The sequence below is a fragment of the Leopardus geoffroyi genome, chromosome C2 (assembly GCF_018350155.1).
Source record: "Leopardus geoffroyi isolate Oge1 chromosome C2, O.geoffroyi_Oge1_pat1.0, whole genome shotgun sequence".
Lineage (NCBI taxonomy): Eukaryota > Metazoa > Chordata > Mammalia > Carnivora > Felidae > Leopardus > Leopardus geoffroyi.
Genome location: NC_059333.1, coordinates 141,483,872 through 141,510,652, shown reverse-complemented (window position 1 = coordinate 141,510,652; position 26,781 = coordinate 141,483,872). Strand labels below are relative to the sequence as shown.

At 45.8% G+C, this 26,781-nt stretch overlaps 1 protein-coding gene across 5 annotated transcripts in view; it reads right to left on the bottom strand.

Moving 5' to 3' along the window:
• RARB (retinoic acid receptor beta) overlaps positions 1–26,781 on the bottom strand; it is an 876,710-nt gene that overhangs the window by 751,276 nt on the left and 98,653 nt on the right. For 3 of the 5 annotated variants that reach the window (XR_006700944.1, XM_045436328.1, XM_045436329.1), the window contains exon 1: positions 10,220–10,587. The exons of 1 other annotated variant lie outside the window; for it this stretch is intronic. The gene's annotated coding sequence lies outside the window, so the exon portion shown is untranslated. Of the gene's footprint in view, positions 1–10,219; positions 10,588–20,713; positions 20,818–26,781 lie in introns of those variants that run through there. One more of the 5 variants, XM_045436327.1, reaches the window with a different exon arrangement.

Here is a 26,781-nt window from a genome sequence, read left to right as displayed (position 1 = left end):
AAGTTCGAGAAAGCAAATAGGGAAACACTTGTTTTAGTTTGGTTGTTTTTGTCTTTTAGAACAGCTCCCAGTTACTGATCTCCAGCCAAAAAATACTGTAACGATATTTCATTTAGGGTGTCTTCCTGGATCCTCTCCCCACACTACTGCTCTACTGCTCTCCAAAATAGTTGGCAAGAATCTGAATCAGTGTGTATTATGGTGTTTATCTTCCTAGCGAGAACAGGACTTCCAAAAATCATTGTGTGATTGGCTTGCATTTGTTTGTTTCTTTTGCTTTTATCCCCTGCACCTTGTATAGCTCAAACAGGATAGGTGCTCAATAAATATTCATTAATGATTCAGTAGTGGCTATGCTGGGTGTCATCTTCACATTCTCCTTTCCTCTTACTCATGCCAGGTCAAAGGAAGTTGGGATAGTAGCAAATACTAACCACTTAGATTACAAATCTATACAAAGTATTGATACACATTCTTCAAGCAATCCTTGGAAACCCACTGTGAGTTAGGAAACTTGGATTTCTCTTTCATATGAAGGGAATCTACAGCTCAGAGAACGTGTGTGTATGGCCCATATTCAAACAAACTTGACTGGAATGTTGTAAGAGCAGCACTTGCATCTAGGTCCTTAAGCACCAAATCCAAACGCATTGCTATGAAACCACAAGCAACATTCCACGCAGGGAACTTCTGGGAGACAGAAAACCCTCACTAAGGCAGCACTAAGGCAGCAACGGGCCAAGACGAGATGAACCATCAACCCAGGATTCAAACTCTAACTTGCATTCCTTTACAACTTTACCACTTCATTTAATAAGGGACAGGTAAAAAAAAAAAAAAAAAAAAAAAAAAAAAAAAAAAACGGTTCCAATCTAGGCAGTTAACTATTCTATCAGTTTTAAATCCACAGCACAAGAATTGGTTGTAGGTGATGAAATGTTGGGTGCCCCCACCTAAAATCATGTAACGAGAGCCCAAGTGGTGGGAATGATCCCATTTTGCAGGTGAGGAAACTGAGTGTCAAGGGAGTCACACGTCTGGTGAACGATAGAGCCTTGATTCAAAGTCCACTTAGTTGGACTGATGGAGCTGTGCTCTCAACCATCCCACAATCCTATCACCTTTTGCTCCCACCCTGTTGGAGGCATTTATAAAAACTTTAGGAATCCCAAACTCAATCTGTACAATGAATTTTGTAGGCCCCTTCATGGACTTTGATACATTTTAAAATAAAGTCTCCTTGTAAATCAGGTTTTTTAAAAGGATGTTCTCCCAATCTTTCCTGAAAATTACTAAAGGGAAACCTCCTTAGGTGAAGTCAGAAGGCTAGAAGGGGGAGCCATACCACGGAAGGTCAATTACAGGAAAAACTGTCAATTGCAGGCTCTAACAAAAGAATCTCAACAATAAAGAATCATCAGTTATAGCCCCCAAAAGGTAAAGATGTACACTGCATCTCGGACAAGAAATTGACTACCCTGCAACTCAGCCAGTGAGAAACCCTCATCACCCTGAACTCCTGCTTGTCTCCAATGGACTTTCACTCAAAACAACCCATCCCAGGGCTCCTGGGTGGCTAGGTTGGTTAAGGGTCTGACTTCTGCTCAGGTCACGATCTCATGGTTCCTTAGTTCGAGGCTTGTGTCAGGCAGGCTCTGTGCTGACAGCTCAGAGCCTGGAGCCTGCTTCAGATTCTGGGTCTCCCTCTTTCTCTTCCCCTCCCCTGCTCATGCTGTTTGTCTCTCTCTCTCAAAGATAAACAGACATTTAAAAAAAAAAACAAAAAACAAAAATAAACAACCCCTCCCAACTTCCTCCTCCTTCCCTGTAAAATAAAGTTCTTTTCTCTTCGTTGCTCATGGTTTTGCCATAGTTTGCATGTCCCAAACTGCAAGGGTCTGTTACTCGAAAATAAACCCACTTTTGCTGGTAAAATAACTGACTTTTCTTCGTAAGGTGAACACTGAAGACAAATGCAGTTTTGTAAATGCAATTTTGTCTAGACTGAGATCTGTGCTTGAATTATCCAAATCGTTCCTTCACGCTCCTTAAAATTCAGTCGATAATTCATCACACCCTTTGCTGATTCCTTCTGCTTGTGTAAACTTGGGAAGTATAAACCGAGAATAAGTGGTATTCTAAACATTCATGTAAAGTCAAACACTCCAGAAACAAGATTACTCCAGAAATCTTCCTTTTTTGTCCGTATAGGTTAACAAAGGTAGAACATTAAGTCATACTGTCGCAGCCAGAAGCAACAGCCAAAAAGTTCCTATATTGGAGTATTTTAATACCTTTGTCAATGGCAATCCCTAAATTGAGTATTTTTGTTTATCATATTCAATACTTTTGAATGCATGTTACCTAGTATGAGTAAAACCATAAATTGCCAACTGGCAGCCCACGATGCAAGTTTAATCTCAAATATATTAGGTTTTCATGATCTTATTATTCTTAATTTTGATTTAGTTGGCATTAAAAAACCTGGCTATTTCATACAGATCTCCAGTTTTCACAAAAACCCAGATTTCTAAACCCTCATTTCAAGTCAGATATTTGCCATTATGAGGCAGAAATTGCTCCAGAGCAAATCAAGTGCCTGGAGCTGGGTTAGGACTACCTTCTTTCACATTCTTAGTCCACACTATTGCCATATATCCTGGCTGCCTCCCGTTTTGACTTTTGGCCCTTGAAGGATTTTGAATGTTCCACCCTAGGACATGAAAATTTCCTTGCTTTTTTAAGCTTGCTTTTTGGAGGCCATGTCTTGCAAAATTAAATAATCGTTTTGTGTTTTGTTTTATTTTATACTTGTTAGGATGTCTCTGGAACCACAGTGGAGGGGACGGCCATCTTGCCAGCACAACCCAACTGAAAAGCCCCTAGAAGCGTGCCAGAACGAACTGAAGGTCAACCAATCACGGAGCCACAGCACGACCTTGGGGGGTGGGGGGGGGAAGGCCCATCCACCCACCCACCTGGACCTAAACCCAGAAGCGCTGCAGCTTAAAAACCCTACCCCACCACACCCACCTGGGCGCGACTTCCCTGACTCCTCCCTCTCCCTCTCCGTCTCTCCCTTTCCCCCCTCCCCCTCCCCCTCTCCCTGAGTCATGGAACCTCCCCGGAGACCTTAGTTCCCAGTAAAGCCTTTGACTGCTAATATTTTTTAGCCTCTGACTCCTATCTTTACCCTGCCCGAAGCCTGACTCTAACATTTGGCGCCAAAACCCGGGGGGAGGTAGTAGCTCGCCTCCCTTGGCTGAGCTCCCTCCTCGCCAAGCCAGACGCCAACCACCCCACTCTCAAGCGCCTACAGGAGCCGCTAAGTAGGACAGACCCCTCCTTCCCTCCTCCAACTACGCTGACACCCACGAGAGAGGTCTCGCAAGTCAGTCTCCTTTCCTCCGCAAGACGCAAGGCCCACACGCCAATAGGCCCCTAACTGCAGTGGGAGGGATGCTCGCCCTGCCACGCCAATGGGGAGTAACAAGTCTAAACCGCCTCGATCTCCTATCCCCCTCCAATGTCTGTTAAAAAAACTTCCGGCTCCTGGGCTTGCAAGGCAAACTTTGTCATAACTGACTCATCCGCCTTTGCACTGTAGTCTGGCCTCAGTACAAATTAGATAATGATCCTCAATGGCCACCCGAGGGGTCTTTACAATACCCAATCTTAACCGATCTGGACAATTTCTGCCATCGGCTGGGAAAATAGGGAGAAATACCCTACGTCATGGCCTTTTGGGACTTCAGGTCTCGCCCCCACCTATGTTCCTCCTGCCCCTCTGCACGCATGCTCCTTGCCCGCCCACAACCCCCCGAGGACCCCACCTCACCAACTTCCCCATCTCCAACCCGTTAGAGGATCTGGCCATGCCGCCCACTGGCCCTCGCCCCCCTCCATACTCCCAGCCCCCAGCCGTCCTGCCCTCACCTCCCATATCCTCCAGAACTCATGCTCAGGCCCCTCCCAGCGAACAGACCCCAGCAGCCATCTTACCTCTCTGTGAGGTGGCAGGACCTGAAGGCCTGGTTCGCATTCACCTCCCCTTCTCCCTCCAAGACTTATCCACCATCGAAAAGTGACTAGGGTCATTCTCGGCAGACCCCACCCAATACATTAAGGAATTCCAATACCTTGCCCAAGCCTACAGTCTCACATGGCATGACATCCATGTGATCCTCACCTCTACCCTCACCCCGGAGGAGAGGGAGCGCATCCAGGCCGCAGCCAGGGAACATGCAGACCAAACCCACGTGACCGACCCCACTATGCCGGTAGGGGCCGATGCTGTCCCAGCGGCCGACCCCCATTGGAACTACCAACATGCAGGCAATGGGCACCGGTGCTGGGACCAGATGATCCAGTGCCTACTATTAGGCATGAGGGCAACCTCAAACAAATCAGTAAATTTTAACAAACTTCAAGAAATAATACAGGACCCCAATGAAAACCCCGTAGTCTTCCTTAGCCGGCTCACAGAGGCACTTACCCAGTATACCAGACTAGACCCTACCACCCCCACCGGGGCCACGGTATCGGCCACCTATTTTATTTCCCAATCAGCCCTTGATATTCGAAAAAAACTAAAAAAGGCCGAAGATGGTCCTCAAACCCCTATGGCTGACCTGGTAAAGATGGCTTTTCAAGTTTTTAATGGCCGAGAGGAAGCTCAAGAACAACAGCGACAGGCCCGTCTCCAACAAAAGGTACAATTACAAACCCAAGCCTTGGTAGCTGCCCTGAGGCCAGCCACAGTAAAGTCTTCTGGACCACGGCCCCCTCCAAGGCCTTGCTTTAAATGTGGCCAAGAAGGCCATTGGTCTCATCAGTGTCCCCATCCCCAAAAGCCTACCAGTCCATGCCCATTGTGCCAGCAAATGGGCCATTGGAAATCCGATTGTCCTAACCCAGGGGACGACAGACTTGCGACGCCCCCACGTGGCGAGGCTTCACCCCGATTGGACTCTGCCTTCCAGCTGCTGGAGATGGAGGATGACGACTGACGAGGCCCAGACTGAGTAACTCTGGTGACCCATGCTGAGCCCAGGGTAAAACTCCAGGTAGCGGGTAAGTCCATCTCCTTTCTGTTGGACACGGGGGCCACCTATTCTGTCCTGCCGAGCTATTCCGGCCCCACCACGCCGTCCTCCGTTTCTGTCATGGGCATAAATGGCACCCCCTCCATTCCCCCATGCACACCGGTACTCACCTGCTGCCTGGATGGCTTCCACTTCTCCCACTCCTTCCTAGTCATCCCCTCCTGCCCCGTCCCCCTGTTGGGCCGAGACATCCTCAGTAAATTAGGAGCCTCTATACATCTACAAGCTATCTGCCCCTCTCCCTCCCCCACTCATCTCCTGCTGGCTGTTATCACAGACAACACAGACCACAGCCTCAACCCACGCCCAGACCTCCCAGTAGACCCATTCGTATGGGATACATCCACCCCAACAATCGCCACCCATCACCAACCTGTCCTCATTAAACTCAAAAATCCATCGCAATTCCCGTCTAGACCCCAATACCCAATCTCCCACACCCACCGACTAGGCCTAAAGCCCATCATCGATCGCCTACTCAAGGAAGGCCTCCTAATCCCACGTCACTCCCCCTGCAACACCCCGATCTTGCCTGTAAAAAAAGCCAAATGGCTCATATAGACTAGTACAAGACCTCCGAATAATCAATGAAGCTGTAATTCCCATCCACCCAGTAGTGCCCAACCCATACACCATCCTCTCCCAAATTCCCTCACCCACAACCCATTTTACAGTGCTTGACCTCAAAGATGCCTTTTTCACCATTTCCCTACATCCCAAATCCCAATTCCTCTTTGCCTTCACATGGCAAGATCCAGTCACCTCTCTGGCCTGCCAACTCACATGGATGGTACTTTGCCAGGGGTTTCGTGATAGTAGCCATCTCTTTGGGCAGGCCTTGGCCAGTCACTGTACTCTACCACAATACGTAGATGACCTTCTACTATATGGAACCTCTTTCGACCACACCAAACAAGATACAATCCATATCCTAAGTTTCCTGGCTAACCTGGGGTATCGAGTCTCCCCACACAAAGCCCAAATCTGTACTAATACAGTCACATTCCTGGGAGTCTCACTTACACCTACCATTAAGGCCCTAACCCAAGACTGTCTCCAAGCCCTCCAAACCCTGTCCCCACCTACCAATGCAGATGAAATCCTCTCCTTCCTGGGTTTAGTGGGCTTCTTCCGGCACTGGATCCCTAACTTTGCTATACACGCAGCCCCCCTATACAAAGCAGCCAAAGAAACCCCCCAAGGCCCACTCTCCAGCCCAGGATCGGTAACAAGGGCCTTCCAATGGCTGGTCACATCTCTAGTCACTCAACCGGTCCTTTCCCTCCCCAATGTTTCAAACCCTTTCCTATTATACACAGATGAGAGGGCTGGAATTGTGACAGGGCTCTGGGCCCAACCGTGTGGCCCCTAAGTTACAAGTTGTTGCCTACCTCTCTAAACAACTGGACCCTACCATCAGGGGGTGGCAACCCTGCCTCAGAGCACTTGCAGCAGCAGCCACCCTAACCAAAGAGGCACTCAAACTCACCCTACACTGCCCCCTAACGGTACTTTCATCGCACCGTCAATCTGAAATCCTTGCACATAAGGCCCTGGCACACCTCTCCCCATCACGCATACAATTGTTCCATCTGCTCTTTGTTGAAAATCCCGAGATATCTCTCCAACTCTCCCCCAGACTCAATCCTGCTACCCTACTTCCACAAATCAACCCCAAAGACACTTCACAGCCACCCTTCCACTCCTGCACTGAACTTAGAGATATTCTCTCCAAACCTGCATCTAACTTAAAGAACCTTCCCCTCACTTCCCCCTGATTTCACCCTATTTATAGACGGTAGTTCACTAGTTGACTGCAAGGGCCACCGACGAGCAACGTACGCTATATTTACATTAAACCAAACTCTAGAGGCCCAGACACTACCCACAGGAACCACATCCCCGAAGGCTGAACTCACAGCCCTCACTAGGGCTCTCCAATTGTCCAAAAACAAAAGGATCACAATATACACAGATTCAAAATACGCTTTCCTTATTGCACACACACACTCCCACTTATGGGAAGAAAGAGGATTCCTCACAACTAAGGGTACCCCCATCATCAATGGGCCACTCATGGCGAAACTCCTTGAGGCCCTCAAACTCCCACAGGAAGTGGCCATTGTCCACTGCAAGGGCCACCAACCCCTAACCACAGAGATAGCTATAGGAAATCAAAAGGCTGACAACCCTGCCAGACAAACAGCTCTCTCTCTCGACCCAGTTCCTATGGGCACTCTGGATTATACCCCAGATGAACAAAAACAATACATGGCCCATCCCGATGCCCACACCAACGCAGGGTGGATCATGCTGGGCCCCCGACTGGCCCTCCCAAATAGCCTAGCCCCTTCCCTACTAACAAAAATCCACAAAACCCTACACATGGGGCCAGAGGCCACCTTCCACTTCCTTGAGCCCATTATGTACCACCCCCACCTACGACAACTGATCACCAGAACATACCAACGATGCACCCCATGCGCCGCAGTCAGTCCCCAAGGGAGAATGAGGCGCCCAGGCCCCACTCCTCAGATGCGGGGCCATCTCCCGGGCGAAGACTGGCAAATAGATTTCACTCACGTGCCAAAACACAAAAAATTACGGTATCTCCTTACTATAATCGACACCTTTACAGGATGGATAGAAGCCTTCCCCACCTCATCTGAAGGGGCCTCCACAGTGGCTGAGATCCTACTCAAGGACATCATTCCCCGCTTTGGTCCACTGAGAAGGATACGGTCTGACAACGGGCCTGCTTTCATCTCAGCAGTCACCCAACAGGTCTCCAAAGCTTTGGGTATTACCTGGAAACTCCACTTACCACACCACCCCCAGTCCTCGGGTAAGGTTGAAAGGGCCAGTGGCCTCATAAGAGACCATCTCACTAAACTCCATAGAGACTCGGCTTTCTTGACCTCAACTCCTACCTATAGCACTCACCCGACTCCGAGCCGCTCCCCAAAGACCCACAGGCTTCAGCCCATTTGAACTCCTATACGGGCGACCCTTCCTGTTACCCCAACCCCTACAAAAAGATCCTCCTCCTTTGGCTGCCTATCTCCCTTACCTTAGCCTGCTCTGCCACCTGATCCGACAGCACGCTGACCTTATTCTACCAGCTCCCACCGATCTCTCCTCTCCCCCATTATCTGTAAACCCAGGAGACTCGGTACTCCTTCGAGTAAGACAAAAACCAACCCTTGCCCCCCAATGGGAAGGTCCCTACATGGTCATACTCACAACCCCCACGGCTGCTAAATTATTGGGCCACACCCCGTGGGTTCACACCTCCAACCTCAAGCGGGCCCCCCCTTTACTCCCCATACCAGAAGAGTCGTGGACCTCCCAACCAACTGGCCCTGTCACCCTCAAACTAACCCGATATGCCCCTTCATGACGGACCCTTCCCCTCAGTTTTCCACCTTCACACTCACAATACTACACGAGCTACAACTCTCCCACTCATCTGACCCTACCACCCTCCCCTCATTCCTCTCCTGGGTCTCCAACTGTTGGCTTCAGGGAACTCTCTCTGATTTCTCCCCCGTCGAAATCTCCTCCTTTACCTTTTTGCTAACCATACTTATATATCATGATGATACTTCCCCTGTTACTCCTTGTTAACATCTTCCCCCTTATACCCTCACAACCCTCCTATAGGTGGATTTTTTACCTATCCGAAACTTTTAATGACACACCTCTATCATATCCTCTACCCCTTGCCCCCTTGTTGGGTGTCAAAATCAAGTCACCTTTAAATTTCCCTCCTTCAACACCCTTCAAGCCTCTACACAGATTACTCCCGCCATTTGCTTTTTACATGACCAAACCGACAATATATGCTCCCAAACCTCTCCTGACCAATATGGAGGATGCCCCTATCACTATTGTAACATACACTGGCTCAACCTATACTGTTTCACAGGACCAAGGACGGGCCGCTTCTGCTTAAAAAATGGCAACTTTACCCTTACTATCCCTGATCCATGGGATATCCGCTGACAAACCAGAACAAGGGGCAAACTGTATCAGAACGGCCATCATTCTAACCCCATCTCCTCTTTAACCATCTATCGAACCTACGAACCCTCAATGGATCCTTCCCTCTCCAACCTTAAAGATCTTACCCAAGTAATCACAGACCAAGAAAACCAGCTCAACACCCAACTACAGACACCCCCTGCACAACATCCCTTCTCATGGCTTACACTAATCAGACAAGAAGCAATCCTGCTTAACCACTCAGGCTTAACTAATCTGTCACACTGCTTTCTTTGAGCATCCCTCCAGCGGGATCCAGTAATAGCAGTCCCATTACCCACCCCCTGTCCCAATGTCACTAACTCCATCAACCACCCCAGAAGTCAAACCTTCCTACAGGTTCCCGTCCTCACTGAGAACCCCCCGCCCAATACAACACATCTCACCCGATATGCTACTCCTCTCATGCCTCCCCAACTTGCCCCTCCCCCCTGCCTATGCCTAGCCACGACCCCCCCCCCCAGGGGGATTCTATTGGTATAATGGCACAGCTTATAAACAAATGCCCAAAAATGCTTCTATCTGTCTCCCAGTCACCATCATCCCCCAACTCACCCTATATGGACAGGAAGAACTCCATCAACTCCTCGAATTCCGTCTCCAAAAACGAGCCATTTTCCTCCCACTAACGGTCGGACTATCCCTGGCCACCTCCCTATTGGCCGCCAGGGTTGGGACCGGCTCTCTAATATACTCCATTAGCTCCTCCAGGGATCTGTCAGACAGGCTCCAAATTGCAATAGAAGCCTCAGCAACTTCCCTATCCACCTTACAAAGACAGATCAACATCCTAGCACAGGTCACTCTACAAAACTGACGGGCCCTAGATCTCTTGACAGCAGAAAATGGGGGAACATGCCTATTCCTGAGAGAGGAATGTTGCTACTACCTCAATGAATCAGGCTTAGTTGAAACCAATATAGAACACCTAAAAGAAATCCAAAAAACCCTATCCGCCCACCCAGGATCCTCAGACCCCCTAACCTCCTGGTGGCAATCACCCCTCCTAACTTGGCTCCTCACCATAGTCACCCCACTAGTTGCTATCTGTATAATACTTATGCTCTTACCTTGTTTTCTCCGTTTTGTATGGAAACGAATTCATGAAGTTTCCCAGGTGCATTTCACCAGATAGTGGTCCGGCCATATTCCCGCATTCCAACCTCAGACCCCACATACCATGACGTCGCCCTTACACCCGCAGGAAGCAGCCAGATCAGATCCGTCGCCCATTATCACCAATAAGAGGTTGGAATGTTAGGATGTCTCTGGAACCACAGTGGAGGGGACGGCCATCTTGCCAGCACAACCCAACGGAAAGCCCTGAACAGCGCGCCAAAACGAATTGGAGGTCAACCAATCACCGATCCACAGCACGACCTGGTGTGAAAAAGGCCCACCCGGACCTAAACCCAGAACCACTGCAGCTTAAAAACCCTATCCCACCACACCCGGGTGCGACTTCCCTGACTCCTCTCTCTCTCTCTCTTTCCCTGAGTCACAGAACCTCGCCCGAGACCTTAGTTCCCAATAAAGCCTTTGCTAAAATTTTTTAGCCTCTGACTCCTATCTTTACCCTGCCCAAAGCCTGACCCTAACAACACTATGAGTGTTTTCAATCTGCACTGGCTCTGTTACAGGATGTACTAAAAGAACCCCACATTCCCGTTCACCAAAAGTTGCAGGTTTCCTATTAATTTAGTCAGATCATGGGGTCTGTCCCTGTGGTAGGCAAAATCTTGCACTCCCTGATACCATTCCAGTAAATGTCACCCTATTTGGAAAAAGGGACTTTGCAGATATAATCAAGATTACTAATCAGTTTACTTTATAACAGGGAGACTACCTTGGATTATCTGGGTGAGCCCAATCTAATCATGTGAGCCCTTAAGGAAGCAGAGAACTTCCTCTGTTTGGAGGTAGATGAGATGTAGGGAAGGAAGTCCGAGATGGGAAGTGAGAGATGGCTGAACTCACTGTTGCTGGTTCTGAAGACATAAGAATGCATGAGCCAAGAAGTGCCTCAAGAAGTTGAGAATGATTCTCAGCTGACAGCCAGCAAGGAAATGGGGACCTCAGTCCTATAACGACATGGAACTGAATTCTGCCAACAACATGAATGAACCTGGAAGCAAACTCTTTCCCAGAACTTCCAGCTAAAAGCTCAGGCTGGCCAATATCTTAATTGTTTGGTCTTGTGAGACCCTAAGCAGAGTATCCAGCCATGCATGCCTGGATTTCTCACCTACAGAAACTGATATAATACTGCGATACTATAAGCCAATAAGTTTGTGTTAATTTGTTAAGGTAGTGATAGAGAACTAATACAGGCCCCATGGTCACTACTGACCCCAGTAGATGCTATCTGAATGCTTCATCCATAGCAATCATTATTTCTTTGTTGATGTGACACTGTCATTAATCTTTTATGTTTCTGAGCCAATCATATTGATTTGGAGCCCGTATCCATTCTCTATCACTGCCCTAACAAATTAACACAAACCAAAAAATAAACGGGCCAAAATTGATACTGAGAAAATTAATTAAGTAATGTATGAATCACATGGAAACTCAACCTCTTCAAATTAAATTTTTCAGAATTATCTCTTTTAACTATAACGTTTGAATGTATTGATGTGTGAGGCAAGAATGAACGTTCTACTCTAAATTTGACTTCTTTCTTAAATTATTTATCAAAAGAATACTGCGATTGCCATTGTATCAGTGAAACATTTGCTACAGGTTTAAAATTAAATGCAGAGCACATTCACAGACCATCAATTTGGGACCTTCTTTTGTCAAACTCTGTTTTTTAAATATCTTAAAAGTAAGGCTTATTTTACTAGTGGAAAATTCTTAAGGAAGACAAGATAATATATTCACTCAATACAAGACTGTTTAAACTGTATTCATCTCTGAGAGCAGTACCATTTTCAACACAGAGAGAGGGGGGATTGATGACCACATTACTCGGTGTTTAAAACCAGAAAGGAAGGTATGGGATCTGCAGTTAAACCTATCCTCCCCTGACTCTCTGCTAGTTTTCTTCATAGGATGTATTATTACCTGAAATTATAGTTTTATGTGTCCACTTCATTGCAATATATGTCTCCTAATAGAATGGCAGCCACAAGGGGCCAATGACTCTGCCTTCTGGTTCATTGATGGACATCCAGCCTTTACAAACATGCCTGGTACATAGTAGATTCTCAATAAATAATTGTTAAGTGAATGAGAAAATAAATAGTGAAAACTCTAGGTCATCTTTCATCAGTTCTGATATGCTAATTTTATCCTCATTCATCTTCTCCCTAAATTGTTCTTATGCCTTTCATTTCTAACCTTAATTTTTCCAGTGTCTCCATTAAAACAGTATGTCTCTCCTTCCTTAGTTATTCAACAATAATACTGAGCTCCTTGGACATTCCCTGGCTCAAGAGTCATCCATCCATTCATTCATTCATTCAACAAAGGAAATCAGTCGATGAAGTCAGAAGAATAGGGGTCTAGATCATGAAGAACCTTCATGACTAATGTATAGTCTTGGGCTTTTAGTAAGAGTGAGAGGTGGGAAGCCACTGGAGGACCCTCACACAGTAAGTGTCATATTCTGATTCACATTTGAAATAAAGGCAATCTAGTTACTATATGAGGCATGGTAGAAACAAGGTCACCAATCATGCAATTGTTGGGGTACTAATGTTTTTTTTGACTGCCCAGGTTCTCATGGGATTCGAACTAAGTTCTGTGATGAACTTTGTTAGAGCACAGGATTCGTTTGGGAATCCTTTGGAAGACATTCGGCACCACTAATTTCAACTGCCTCAGTTTACAGGAGAGGAGGCTCCATTTGCTCATTCCTTGATCAAGGTTCATTTCATCTACATGATGACATCTTATTTGTCCTCTGCTCAAACCCAGGGTTTCATTCTCACTAAAGACTATAACATGTTTACCCCCAAATTAAAAAGCACATTGCCTCAAGAAAGACAAAGAGCAGGGAGCCACTTAGATCTCTTAAGTCTCTTCCAAAGCCTATCGTGCTTATGTCATCCCACCCTAAAAATCCCACTAGCTTTTAAACTTTCCCACTAACCACACTGGAAAGCAGACTGTGATGAGTTGCCTTTACCATGCTTTCCTATGAAGTATCTAATCTTAAGATTTATCCGACTGACTTGTACAAGTTGAGCCCACAGGACCAATGAATGCCATGCCCCTCACACATCATTTCTTTGTGGTGTGCCTATATTTAAGCAGATACTACAGCTTTGGGGCATTCCAGCAGCTCACTGGAATATATTCACAGATATAGAACCTGAGTATTGCTGAGGAAGCTCCTCTTCTGCAGGATAGAGCATGCAATGCAGCTCAGAAGATCTGAGCTTTCACTCCCATACTTTTAATCCTGCAACTTTTGCTTCAGTAATTTAACCTTCTTTAATGTTTCCTCACCTACAACATGGGCCTGCTGAGAGTGAGGAATAAATAAAACAACATGTATCAGGCATAGAGTCCGGCACATAGCAAGCGCTCAGTAAGTATTTAAGCCATTTTTCTAGTTGCCATCATCATTGTGAAGGTGGCCATGCATTTTCCAAAATGGTACCTGGGTTCAGGAAGCAGGCATACTACCTTTCTATCACCTGGTAATAAAGACTAGTTCCTGGAAAAAGGTCACTGCACAGCATAGTAGCATGGATCCACAAAGTAATTTACCAATCCCTTTCTTTTATCTCTTACATGTTTATTTGTTGACAGAGGGGAAAACAGGCAAGAGTTTCAAACACCTTAAGATACCTTACTTATTGTTGAGATATGTTTGAAGTGATAGACGCAAAGACCAAGTACAAAAGGCAGGGGTTATATGGTAAATTAAATCCTATAATGGTGATAACAGAAAAGACAAAAGCTAATGTAGATCCCTCTATTTTGTTTGGCTTGCTTATATAAGAAAAATGAAGGATGACTGGGCAAGTCAGTCAGTTAAGCATCTGACTCTTGATTTCGGCTCAGGCCATGATCTCATGGTTTGTGGGATTGAGCCCCGCATTGTGCTCTGCACTGACAGTGTGGAGTCTGCTTGGGAATCTCTCTCCCTCCCTCTCTCTCTCTCTCTCCCCTTCCCTTGCCTGTGCACGCTCGCTCTCTCTCTGTCAAAATAAATAAATAGTTACAAAAAGAAAAAGAAAAATGAAAAAAGATAAAGGATGAGGGATAGGAGAAGAGAAAGAAAGGAAAGGACTAAGAAAGTGAAGTAAAAGAGAAACACAAGAAGAAGAAGGAGGAGGAGGAGGAGGGTAAGGAGGAGGGGGGGGCTAGGAGGAGGAGGACAGGGGAGGGGAAAGAAGGAAATAACAGTGGAAGAGAATCAGAAAGGAAGAGACAAAAAAGAAAACAAAAGATAAACTAAAAGGCTGAGACTACGGCCCGGGGTAATCCAAAGGTTAAAGCCAGGATCGGCGTGTAAAACTAGGAGAGAATACAGAGTGCATTCACAACTGAATTAATTCTTGAATTTCTGTCCCTCTTTTGTAAAGGGAAATGTCTCTGTCTGTGGAAAATTAAAACTTAGACTTCTCCGGATCTTTGAGTTCCAATGACATCACTGAGTGATCACTTGAGTCTTGTTTACATGGTAACGTGGATGTCACCGCCACCCCTTTCAAGTAAAATATTGTAAGGCCGGAGGGAGTGAACACAAAGAGAAGTGCACTCCAGGACGCCCATTTTGCTAAGAACACCGGCCTTCCGGCTGGAACAACAAAGACTTCTGGAGTCGACTGACAATCCACCTCATCTCATCCAGCTCTGCCTTCATTTTCTACTGTTTGGCAAAACATCTGTACCTCAACGTGCACATGCCGTATACTCAATCTCTTCATTCTATTTCCAGATGGACTCTTTGACTAAATGTACTCTGTTGGCCAAAACAAACAAACACAACTCAACCAACCATTAAAGATGACAAATGCTTAAGCCTACTTTCTCTAGTGGCAGAACCTCACCTGCATCGTTTACCTAAAATGAAAGGCAGGAATAGCATTCCGAATTTGGCAAAAAGTGGACAACCTAAAATTCCATAATTTGTTGTTTATGTGTAGAAGTCAACCAAGCATATTTCCTTCCCCATAAAGGACATCCTTCTTATCAGGTGTCCCACCACTTAGTATAAAATTGGCGGGATACCTTGCAAAGCAGATGCCTTTCTTTATGGACACGATAGCAATCAATCGTGTAAAATGTATTTCGCACAGAACCTAAAATGAAGCAAGTCAGTTTAGCTTCAAAGAGTGATACTAATACTTTACACACAAATCCATCACATCTGGACAAAAATAAAAGCTGAGAGGTGAGGGGCGCCTGGGTGGCTCAGTCGGTTAAGCGCCCGACTTCGGTTCGGGTCATGATCTCACAGTTTGTGAGTTCGAGCCCCACGTCGGGCTCTGTGCTGACAGCTCAGAGCCTGAAGCCTGCTTGGATTCTGTGTCTCCCTCTCTCTTTCTGCCCCTTTGCCACTCACGCTCTGTCTCTCTTTCTCTCTCTCTCTCTCTCTCAAAAAGAAATAAACATTAAAAAATTAAAAAAATAAAAAAATAAAAAGCTGAGAGGTGATATTGACCTGAACTCTGGAGGTTGGAATGGAAAAGGACAGAGGCACGTAGATAGATACAAGTAGGAGTAATAGTAACACATATCTATCAGCAGGTATGGCCAGAGCACTGAGTCAGAACAGATACAGACTATAAGCCATGGAAACTGGCAGGCTTATCTCTGTGTGTCAGTAAATACCCACCCAGAACACAAAGTACATGATGAAGAATTGAGAAATATGTTGGTGGTAAACGGGCAAAACTCCTGAATTGCAGAATGGGGTGTATGGTGATGCCCATTTCCCCAAATGAGAAAGACTGAAGGGAAAATAAATTGAGTTTGTTGTGGCAGGAGTAATATAGATTCTAATTTCTAATGTAAGAAGCTGTAGATGCTTGGGAAACAACTAAATGGAGAAGTTAAGTATAGAGTTGAATAGATGTTTCCGGAGCTCAGAGGCCGGGAATGAACTAGAGAGATCACTGAGCCAGCACATTAAGTATGATTTAGGGCCATGAGAATGGAAGAAATTACTTAAAGGCCTGGGGGACTAAGAAGAGGGCCCAGGATAGACTCCCAAAGTTGGAAAGATCCAACCTTCATTTAGGGATGGACTAATAACAAGGGAGTTGGCTGAAAACTAATAAAAGCCTAATGAGGAAAACTGGAGATATGGTGTCACAGAAACCACACCAGACTCAGTGAGGCCAACAAAAAGGGAACTCATGGAGGAAAAGAGACCAGTCAACTCTATCAAATTCTCCAGGAAGCTGAGGAAAAATGTAGCTCACTGGATCGGACCACACAGGGGTCACTGCTGATCTCAACAGAAGTTGTTTCCAGGGGAAGCAGAAGCCACCTTGGAGTTGGATGTGTAGTAAAAAGGGGACAGAAAGTGAAAACAGCTTACACGGCCAAGCCTCACCAGAAATTTGACAAGGAATGGAGTAAAGAAATGGAGTGAGGGATGTCAGAAGTTTGGAAGAGGTTAAAATACGTTGGCATGTAGGGGCGCCTGGGTGGCGCAGTCGGTTAAGCGTCCGACTTCAGCCAGGTCACGATCTCGCGGTTCGTGAGTTCGAGCCCCGCGTCGGGCTCTGGGCTGATGGCTCAGAGCCTGGAGCCTGTTTCCGATTCTGTGTCTCCCTCTCTCTCTGCCCCTCCCCCGTTCATGCTCTGTCTCTCTCTGTCCCAAAAATAAATAAACGTTGAAAAAAAAAATACGTTGGCATGTAATCTACACAACTCTGTGATCTAGAGAGGTATTATTTCCCTCACTTACCAGATAACAGTAAGGCTCAGAGAGGTTTAAGAACTTGATCAAGGCCTCACAGCTAGTAAGAGGCCGAGCTGAAAGTTGAACCCAGTCTATCTGATTCCGAAGCACTAGCATAGACGGCCACTTATTACATTTTATTACACGTATTTATCCAATAACTGCCTCCCTCACTTTCTAAGTGCAGGAACTGAGTCTAACTCATCCTTGAATCCCCAGCATCTACCTCTTTGACACATCTTTCCAGCACCTACTTTGGAAGTGCCTTTTGACTGTCAGAAAGAAAAGGCATATATACCCAGATAAAATGCAACTAAAATGGCTGTTAATAGCAGGTATTTAGTAAATGCATCGCAAAAATGAACGAATGAACCAAAAGTCAGATTTCAGCCATTGACACAGAACTTCTCTACAGAACAAGGATTTAAAGAACAAGAGATAAATATAGAGGAACTGGGGAGCCCCTGAAATATTTGTAATACAAAAGTGGTAACAGAGGAGTAGTGACTTTCTGAAAGGGTGAATATAATAATTAGACCGGTATTCAAAATGTATTTGTTCACACAGTTGCATTTCCCAAGTTTGAACCAGCAAAACTGTAAGAACTTGCCCTAATCTTACACAGTCACCAGTCTCCACCGTAATGAACAGCTTGCTTGCCACTTACACTGTTTTTCCCTCAGTGGTGAAAACACATACGAGATCCTTATTCCCACATGGAATCCATTCTCAGACAATACTGATCTCATTGTGCTCTTGAAACCAATGTATGTGTAGCATGGAAAGGAAAAGGTGCATTCAGTCATTGTGATAGTCTGTGTCCCTCACGAGAATAAATGGATTTTTTTTTTAAACATTCATGTGATTGACTGATTCCTCCCAATCACTACATGTTTCACTCAGCTGTTTTGCTGGCATGTTACTTCAGAGCTTTTTAACACAGCTATTAATTGTTCCCTTTATCATATGAGTGAGGCACTTTTAGCAATGATCCTAAAGTTAAAATAACCCACAACAGCTTGAAAACGTGTGAACTCTGATGTTGATTTGCCTTAATATGTTAATAACTTAAGTTTCTTCTGAAATAATTTTGTTTTGAGCTTCCTCCAATAAATTCTTTCCTTCTCAATTTTAGAAAATTTACCCTTTGAAAGTCTGAATGGAAAAAAAAAAAAGCTTTTCAGGTTAACAAAATTATTTCATGATGTAAGGTACAGTACTTTGGTTTGTTTAAGATTAGCTAGGAAAGAAGTTAAAGATCTGCCCATCAACTAATTACATATATATTGTTAAAAACTACTTGAAGCAAGTTAAATAAAATAAGGATGCCTAAAGTGGGTTGAATTTGCATTCTGATTATTTCCAGATGACTTCTAAACCCACAAAGTTTTTTTCCTATCCTTTTCTTGCTTAATGTAAGCATTACCAACTAGTTTTAGCCCCCCACCCCCCATATCTATAAGCATCAAGTATTTTTGTCCTAAAAAGGATATACTATACAATTTAGCTATTCATTTATGCAAATGATGGTAAACAGAATTATAAAGACAGATAATAAACAGCAAATGAGGTTATTTTGTTTCACGCTTTATGTTGTCAGAGTTCTGAGCATGGTTTAGTGTTTTCTATTCATGACTTTATATTACCAAATTACTCCCTGATGGTGTCTCAGATGTGCTTTTGTCTGCAAATGAGAAGGAATAAAATACCAGGACATTAACGTTAAATTACAATCGTTAATGGCGTAAATACGAAAATAATTACTGCATCATACCATCAATTGTTATGTGTTCATTACGGAAGTTCTTGTAAAGCCTTCATTTTCTTGTTACAATTATTTTTTCCTTTATTTTTGTCTGGCTATTTTATAGCCCTGACAGTACTTTAGCAACATTCAGCAGTTACACAAGCCATTTAATCCTGCTCAAAGCTTCATTTAAACTTCATTTTAGTTGCATTTTATTTGTGTATATATGCCTTTTACTTCTTTCTGACAGTCAAAAGGTACTTCCAAAGTAGGCGCTGGAAAGACGTGTCAAGGAGGTTAGCTAAAACCAGCAATCAACTTCAGCGAAGATTTCAGACTTACTTAATAACACCGCTCACTACAATACCTTTATTGATCGAACCAAATGCGCCCCCATTCCTTAAATTTTGGTTTCAGTGCCCCCCACCAACATCTCTTTTTACAATTAAATTATAATTTTACAGCCAATCGGACAAGAAGCGTTTCAATCTCTGCTCTCCTCCTTCCTCCCGTTCTGTCTCTTCTCTCGTGCTCTTTCTCACCCTCCTCCTGATCAAAACTCATCCTTCCGCTCCCAGTGTTTTCTCTCCAGCCGGCAGGAAGGGGATGCCCTCCAGACACACACACACACACACACACACACACACCCAGTCGCCTCGCCCTCCGAGGGTCGCCCAAGTGCACCCTTTTGTCTGCTCCACTCCGCAACCGTCGCTTAGCCTCTCTCTTGCCAGCCTTGGGCGAAGAGTGACAGAAAAACTCACACCGCTGTAGCGAGCTGGAGGGGGAAGGGGGAGGGCTGGAGGCTCCGCGGGCGGTCCAGCATCCCCACCGCTGCGCGCACACGCGCGCGCGAGCGCGCGCGCGCGCGCGCACACACACACACACACACACACACACACACACACACACACACACACTGAGAAGTCTTCTGTCACCTGTTCGCTTTCAAAGCCAGCTCTGGAGCTAAGTGAAACTTATCCCCCCACCCCCACCCCCGCCACCTCCACCCTCACCTCCGGGAGTTCGGGTATAGGAAGGCATCCTGTGGCACAGTTTTTTCCAAAATATTTGAAAGGGGGAAAAGTGCACAGTAGCAACACTGCAATTACGTATATCCCTGGTACAGCCCTCTTCCTCTCTTTTTTTTCGCCCACCTTCTCTGCAATCACACCCGGCCTTTCCCCGCTAACGCGCGCACACAAGCACCCCATCTCTGCTGACAGTCCAGGCTTGGAACCTCAGCCTCCAGGGTTCTGTCCGTGTCCCTCTGCCCGGCACCAGGCCCGGGCACTCTCTCCAACTCCTGCCATGTGCAGCCCAGCGCTACCGGCTCCTTAGCCCCAGCCCAGGCTCCAAACTTTTTCTCGCCCTTTCTCCAACCCCAAATCACGCGCATCCCAGAGGCTGGACGCCCTAGCCGGTATCCCAGAACACAGGGGAGAGGGGCGACTATCGCTACCCCCGTGGGCTCCAGGTCTCACGGTGCCTAGCCCTACTGTGTACAGGACGGCGCTGGACCCGGCAGGGATGCAAAGGGAGCCTGGGCGGATCCGGCTGGCAGGTGCAACTTGCCAGCGACTCCCGGGTTCACGCCCTAGGGGACCGCGGGTTTGGCCTGATGAGAACAAAGCTGGAGTCCGGGGAGACTGTCAGCTGGGAGGCGCTAAGACAATAGCAATAAAGGGAACTTGGAAGAGAACCGCTGCGCAAAGTTGTCTCCGAGTCCGGATGTCCTGGGATGGCCGCAGGCTCCCGCTGCATACCCCCAAACCCCTAGCCCCGGGCCCCGCCGCAGAACACGCAAAACCCTGGCTCAGCAGCGGTCCTTGGATGCTATGCAAATACCCTGGGAGCCCAGACGCAGCTTGGGGCGCGGGGGACGCTCCGGGACTTGGACAGCAGCTGCCGGCAGGAAGACCCGCCAGCGCGCTCTCCTGGCTTTACCTTTCCGCGGGCTGCCTTGGAGTCCGCGGCGCGCCGCCCGCTGGCTGTGCCCTCAGCCCCTGCCGCCGCCGCCGCCGCGGAGAGCAGGCAGCGGGAGCCGGCTCGCTGCGCCCCGCCCCCGAGCGCCAGGCACCGCCCCCGAGCACCAGGCCCCGCCCCTCCACGCTGGCCGGCACCCTCGCGGAGCCACGCGGGCCCCGGGTACTGCTGGCCCGCGAGCCGTGGCAAGCGGCGGCTGCCCCTGCTTCTGCCTTTGCTGCAGTCGTCGCCGCCGCTGCTGCTGCACCGCATAGACTAGGAAGCCCCGAAATGTCAAGGGGTACCCCCGCAACGAACCAGATGATTAAAGTGACCTCTAGAACACCGCGAGCATGGTCCATGCAGGAGCAGAGTCAGCATCACCAGAAAGCTTGCTAGAAATGCAAATTTATGGGCCCCATCCCAGATGAACGGAATCAGAATCTCTAGGGAGAAGACCTAACGATGAGTATTTTAACAAGCTCCTGGGATGATTCCAAGCACATTAAAGTTGGAGAAGCACTACTCTTTTGCTCAGAGAGCTAAGGGCTTGATCAGATGCAGTCCTAAGATCCAGGAGCCCACCCGAACGAAGGTTTAACTTGGCAGCATTTGCAAAGCCCGAGAGAACGCTGTCTGCGCCCTGGATGTCATTCATCTTGCTTTATTGACTGCGAAGTCTTTAGAGATAAACAGAGGGGGGAACACATTTACTTCTGATCTGACAGCTCTAATGAGCTCAAGGAAGAATTATGTAAACATTATTAAGTGTAATAAACACGTGTCGGCATCAGACAATCTTCTCTGAAGAGAGTTGGCAAAAGCCGGCATGAGCCGACGTTTTATTCATAATGTCTTTTTAACTTTATGTTGCCTGTGTAATAAGCCTTTGGCTTTGCTGTTGCCCAGATGGAAAATCATTACCCCAGTAATGGATGAGCCAGTTCAAAAGGAGAGCCACCGGGATGCGGAGCACTTTCATTCATAAATGCTACTCATCAGAGACAGGGGGAACCGTCTCCCGACAATGTAGCCATTTTAACCACCGCACTGTTGTCCCAGCTTTCTCTCAACTTCCTGAGGCATCACTTGGCTCACACTCTAAAAGCCAAATAAAAAGTTAGCTATTTTTAAAAATTTTTTTGGTGTTTATTTATTTATGACAGAGAGAGAGAGAGAGAGAGAGAGAGAGAGAGAGCATGAGGGGAGAGGGGCAGAGAGAGAAAGGGAGACACAGAATCCGAAGCAGGATCCAGGCTCTGAGCTGTCAGCACAGAGCCTGACGCGGGGCTCGAACTCGTGAACCACGAGATCATGACCTGAGCCAAAGTCGGATGCTCAACTGACCAAGCCACCCAGGCGCCCCCAAAAGTTAGCCATTTAGTCACCTTACCATTTTATTTGTCGTGAGCTCCCCCACCCTTTTTATTCTACTTTTCAGAACTTCAGACCTTAGTAAATATTGGAGAAACGGATGATGGCTTGTCACAAGGAGGACATGAGGGGACCGCCTTGGTTTCCACTGCTAGCTCTAGAAATTGATTCTGGCTTTGAACTGTTATTTTGGGTAGATTTGGAAACTGGAAGTTTGGGTCTTCAAGGAAGCCTGGTCAGTGGTATCCAGAACAGGCAGACCTTCAGGAAACCTCCTTTCCATCCCTTTTATTTTCCTTTTTCATCAAAAATGGCAGGGGTGCCTGGGTGGCTCAGTTGGTTGGGTATCCGACTTCGGTTCAGGTCATGATCTCATGATTCATGGGTTTGAGCTCCACATCTGGCTCTGTGCTGATGGCTCAGAGCTTGGAGCCTGTTTTGGCTTCTATGACTCCCTCTCTCTCTGCCCCTCCCCTGCTCACACTCTGTCTGTCTCTCTCAGAAATAAACATTTATATATATATATATATATATACACACACACACACACATATATGTACATATACATACATATATGTATGTACATATATATGTATGTATATGTACATATATGTGTGTGTGTGTGTGTGTATATATATATATATATATATATATATATATATATATATAATGATATAATGGCAACCTGCTCCAGCACTAATAACATTACCATTTTAAGTAATGAAAAGGGAGCATCATTATCAAGAGATCCAGTCCATCAAAAAATCCAGAACTTCTCCCCCCTTCAATTCCATTAGTGTTGTGAGAGAAAGATCTAGAAATCTGGCATCACAGGGCTTATTCTAGATGGGATATAGAATAGGAAAGGAAAATAAAGACCAAAGAAGAATAATAATAATGAACAAAAGAAGGACAGGAAGGGAGGAAGAACGAAAGGAAGGGAGAAAAAAAGGAAGGTGAGGAGGAAGGAACAATAATTGCTACTCAGGCCTTAGAAGTTAATCAAAAAGAAAATTGAAAGGAGATGGCAGGGTAAAAGAGGAGGTGTGTTGAGTCAGGGCTCTGCAGAGCGACAGAACCAGTAAGAGACAGAGGTAGAGACAGAGACAGAGTTGAGATAGAGAAAGAGATAGAATTATTTTAATTGGCTCATGTGATTATGGAGGCTGAGAAGCCCCACCATCTCCTGCCCCAAGCTGGACACCCAGTGGTATAATGTGAAGGCCTGAGAACTAGGGAGATGATAGTGTACATTCCAGCCAGAGTCTGAAGGCCCAAGTAGCAATGAGGGCAAGAGAAGACTGATATTTCAGCTCCAGCAGTTAAACAGAGAGAGGCCAAATTCTCTATTTGTCCACCTTTTTGTTCTATTCAGGCTCTTATGGGATTGGAGGATTCCCACTCATCCTGGGGAGGGCCATCTGCTTTTCTTGGTCCATCCATTCAAATGCTGGTCTCTTCCAGAAACGCCTTCACAGACACATCCAGAAGCAATATTTAATCATAAACCTGGGCACCAACTGATCCAGTCAAATTGACACATAAAATTAACTATCATGGGGCAAGGAGACCAGAGCTCCATTCTTCCCCAGCCATTTGTCAAGGGTAGGGTTGTTAGGTCAGTTTCCAAGGAGCAGGCCCTGAGTGAGGATTTATGTGCAAGTGATTTATGAAGAAAGTACTCCCAGGGAAAACCACTAAGAGGAATTGGGGGTGAGAGGGACTGGGAAGAGGAGAAAGCCAAACAAGAGTCTCGAAGTCCCACAGTGAGTAGGCCTTGGACTCATTCTGCAGGGAAGGTCTGGGGTTTTAGCTTCTAATTTGTCTCAAACTGAGCCAAGAGAGCTGGGCATTCATATTCCTTTGCAGGACAGTTTATTGGTTAACAACCTCCCAGGGGAAATAAACTCCTTGGCACTTAAGTAGGCTCCAGCAGCTTGAGGGTAGTCCTTTAAAGAAAAGTCAGTGTTGCTATTGAAAGCAATGGGACTCAGAAATATGGGGGAGGTGGGATGTCACACAAAAATACTAAAAAGGATTTTAGATTATCTGACCTGAGCACTGACTTTGTCTGTTTCAATATGTGTCTTCCGATATGTACCCAGCTCATGTACCAAAGCATGAACTGAGTGGCTGAAACCCTACCCATGAGGGGTCAACACTGGAAAAGCAGCAAGTAGCTATGGGACATCCCAGGGGTGAGGGGCATTGAGGAATCTTGGACAGGCTTGAGTCATGTCAGGGAGCTGAGTTATAGGCTGATGTGGCAGTGTCCCCATAACATGGTCACCTGTGAGAGCCAGCATTTGGTCACCTGGCCTGGAAATGTATAAATGCCAGCAGAGAAGCTGTGACAACACACACAAAAGCAGTTATATTGTTTTTAAGTTCGTTTACTTATTTTTCAGAAGGGCATGGGGAGAGAGAGAGAGCGAGCGAGCGAGCACAGGCACGAGAGGGGCAGAGAGAGAGAGAGAGAGAGAGAGGGAGAGAGAATACCAAGCAGGATCCACACGTTCAGCACAGAGCCTGATTCAGGGCCCAATCTCACAAACCATTAGATGATGGCCTGGGCCAAAATCAAGAGTCAGATACTCAACTGACTGAGCCACCTAGGTGCCTCAAAAGCAGTTAAATTTTGAGAATTTGCCCTTCCTCCTCTCTTCCCCTCCCAGCCCCCAAGGCCAGAGGAGAAGGGAGTTTTGCCTTGAAAATGGAAGAAAAAGAGATCTCCCAAAAGCAAATACTGAGTCCTAGGTGCTTCTCGGAGAAAAGAAGTAAGCACAGGCCATGCTCTCTCCCAATTAAGGCTCCTCAGCTCTAAGAGTGGCTTGTGATCAGGGAGAGAGGTCTGAATGGGAGATGCAATGAAAATTTAAACTGGATGGATTTTAAAGAGGTGAAAGTGAGTAACTGAAAGTACCCCAGAAGTTAGGGAATCTACCCAAAGGTCTTGTTAAGAGACCTCGCACCTGGTAAAGAAGAGAGATTTGACTTAGGCATTTGGGACCAGTGGTTTGAGAAAAATATAATAGTTTCATGTTTATACTTCAGTTTGTACAATAAATTGGTTATATTTGGAATTATTTACTTCTCCTGGCTGCCACCTGTGATGTGTCCTCAAGTAACTCCCTCCACCTTAGGTGGGCCTCCACGCCAGTGTTTACTGGGATGGCTGTGGCCTGGCAAGGCTTATCCACTGCCTGAGGACATGTCCTGCCCAATTATCACATCCTCTGAAATGGTGGAAATATTAGCAAGGCAAGGCACAAAGGAAAAGCTATAATTACAAGTGGTTAAACACCCTGGGTAAGTCTAATTATTTTATGTTTCTTAAAAAAAAAACTGGTTTAGAAATTTGCATAGGATGGTTTCCACTTCTTACTTTTCATCTGCAATTTCCTTTAGAATATCTACATAAATACTTTTTTTATTTTGCTTAGAACGGTTGGCTCTAGTTATATGCACATGGGCTCAACTCTTGGGGAAATTGTTACAACCATCAGTTGGAAATTGATTCGGATGCTAATCTGAAGCTGGGAGGACTTCCGGTTTTGCAGACATTGTCATTTCGCCACCTTGCAGATGGCATGATCCCACTGTTGGTTTTCACAAGTATTTGGAATGCTCTGCATAGTCCAGCTGGACAATCCCACTCAAGTTTTCTCTTTTCCTTCTTCCTGTTTGAGTTCCCTCACCTGCCTTCTAGCTGATTCTGTTCCCAGGCCTCACTTGCTCTATTTCCCACGTGGACCATGACTCTAAGATACATTCTATGCCAAAACCAAGTGTGATAGATATGATTCATTAAACACAAGTATACATCATTATCAGGTTTGGGTAGAAAATAGACAGCGTAATGAATGGTCTACAGTTTGAGATTCAATAAAGTATAGTCGTTTCATGGAGGGTTTCCAGGGGTAGCATCAATTATGAAAGTAAAAGTGAAGTGATTTGTTGTGTTACAAAAATGCCATAAAGATAGGCTGTTTTCCATTTCCTTTAAAATCCTCCACTAACCCTGAGAGGTATATGATTTGCAGATCATATATCTGATAAAGAGTTTTATATACAGAAGATATAAATGACACAACTCCATGGAAAAAAAAAAGACAAATAACCAAATTTTAAAGTTGGCAAGAGGTTTGAGTAGACATTTTCCCAAAGAATATATGCAAATGTCCAATAAGCACGTGTAAAGATGCTCAACATCATTAGTCATGGGGGAAATCCAACTCAAAACCCCACTGAGATACCACTTTGCATCTACTTGGAAGGGTATAATAAGAATAATAATACTTTTTAAAAAGATGGACAATAGTAAGCACTGGTGAGGATGTTGAGAAACCAAAACCTTCACACATTGCTGGTGAAGATGTAAGACGGTATGGCCATTGTGGAAAACAGCTTGGAAGTTCCTCAAAATACTAAGTACTGAGTTATCCAAATGACCCAGCAATTCCTATCTTAGATATATACCCAAGAAAACAGGAAACATGCTCACAAAAATGTGTACATGAATGTTTTGAAAGCATTATTCATAATAGCCAAGAAGTGGAAACAAATACCATAAAGTGAGGAAGGCAAACAAATGTGGTATTTCCATACAATAGACCAATATTCAGATAAAGAAAGGAATAAAGTACTGATGTAGCCTGTAACATGGAAGAACTTTC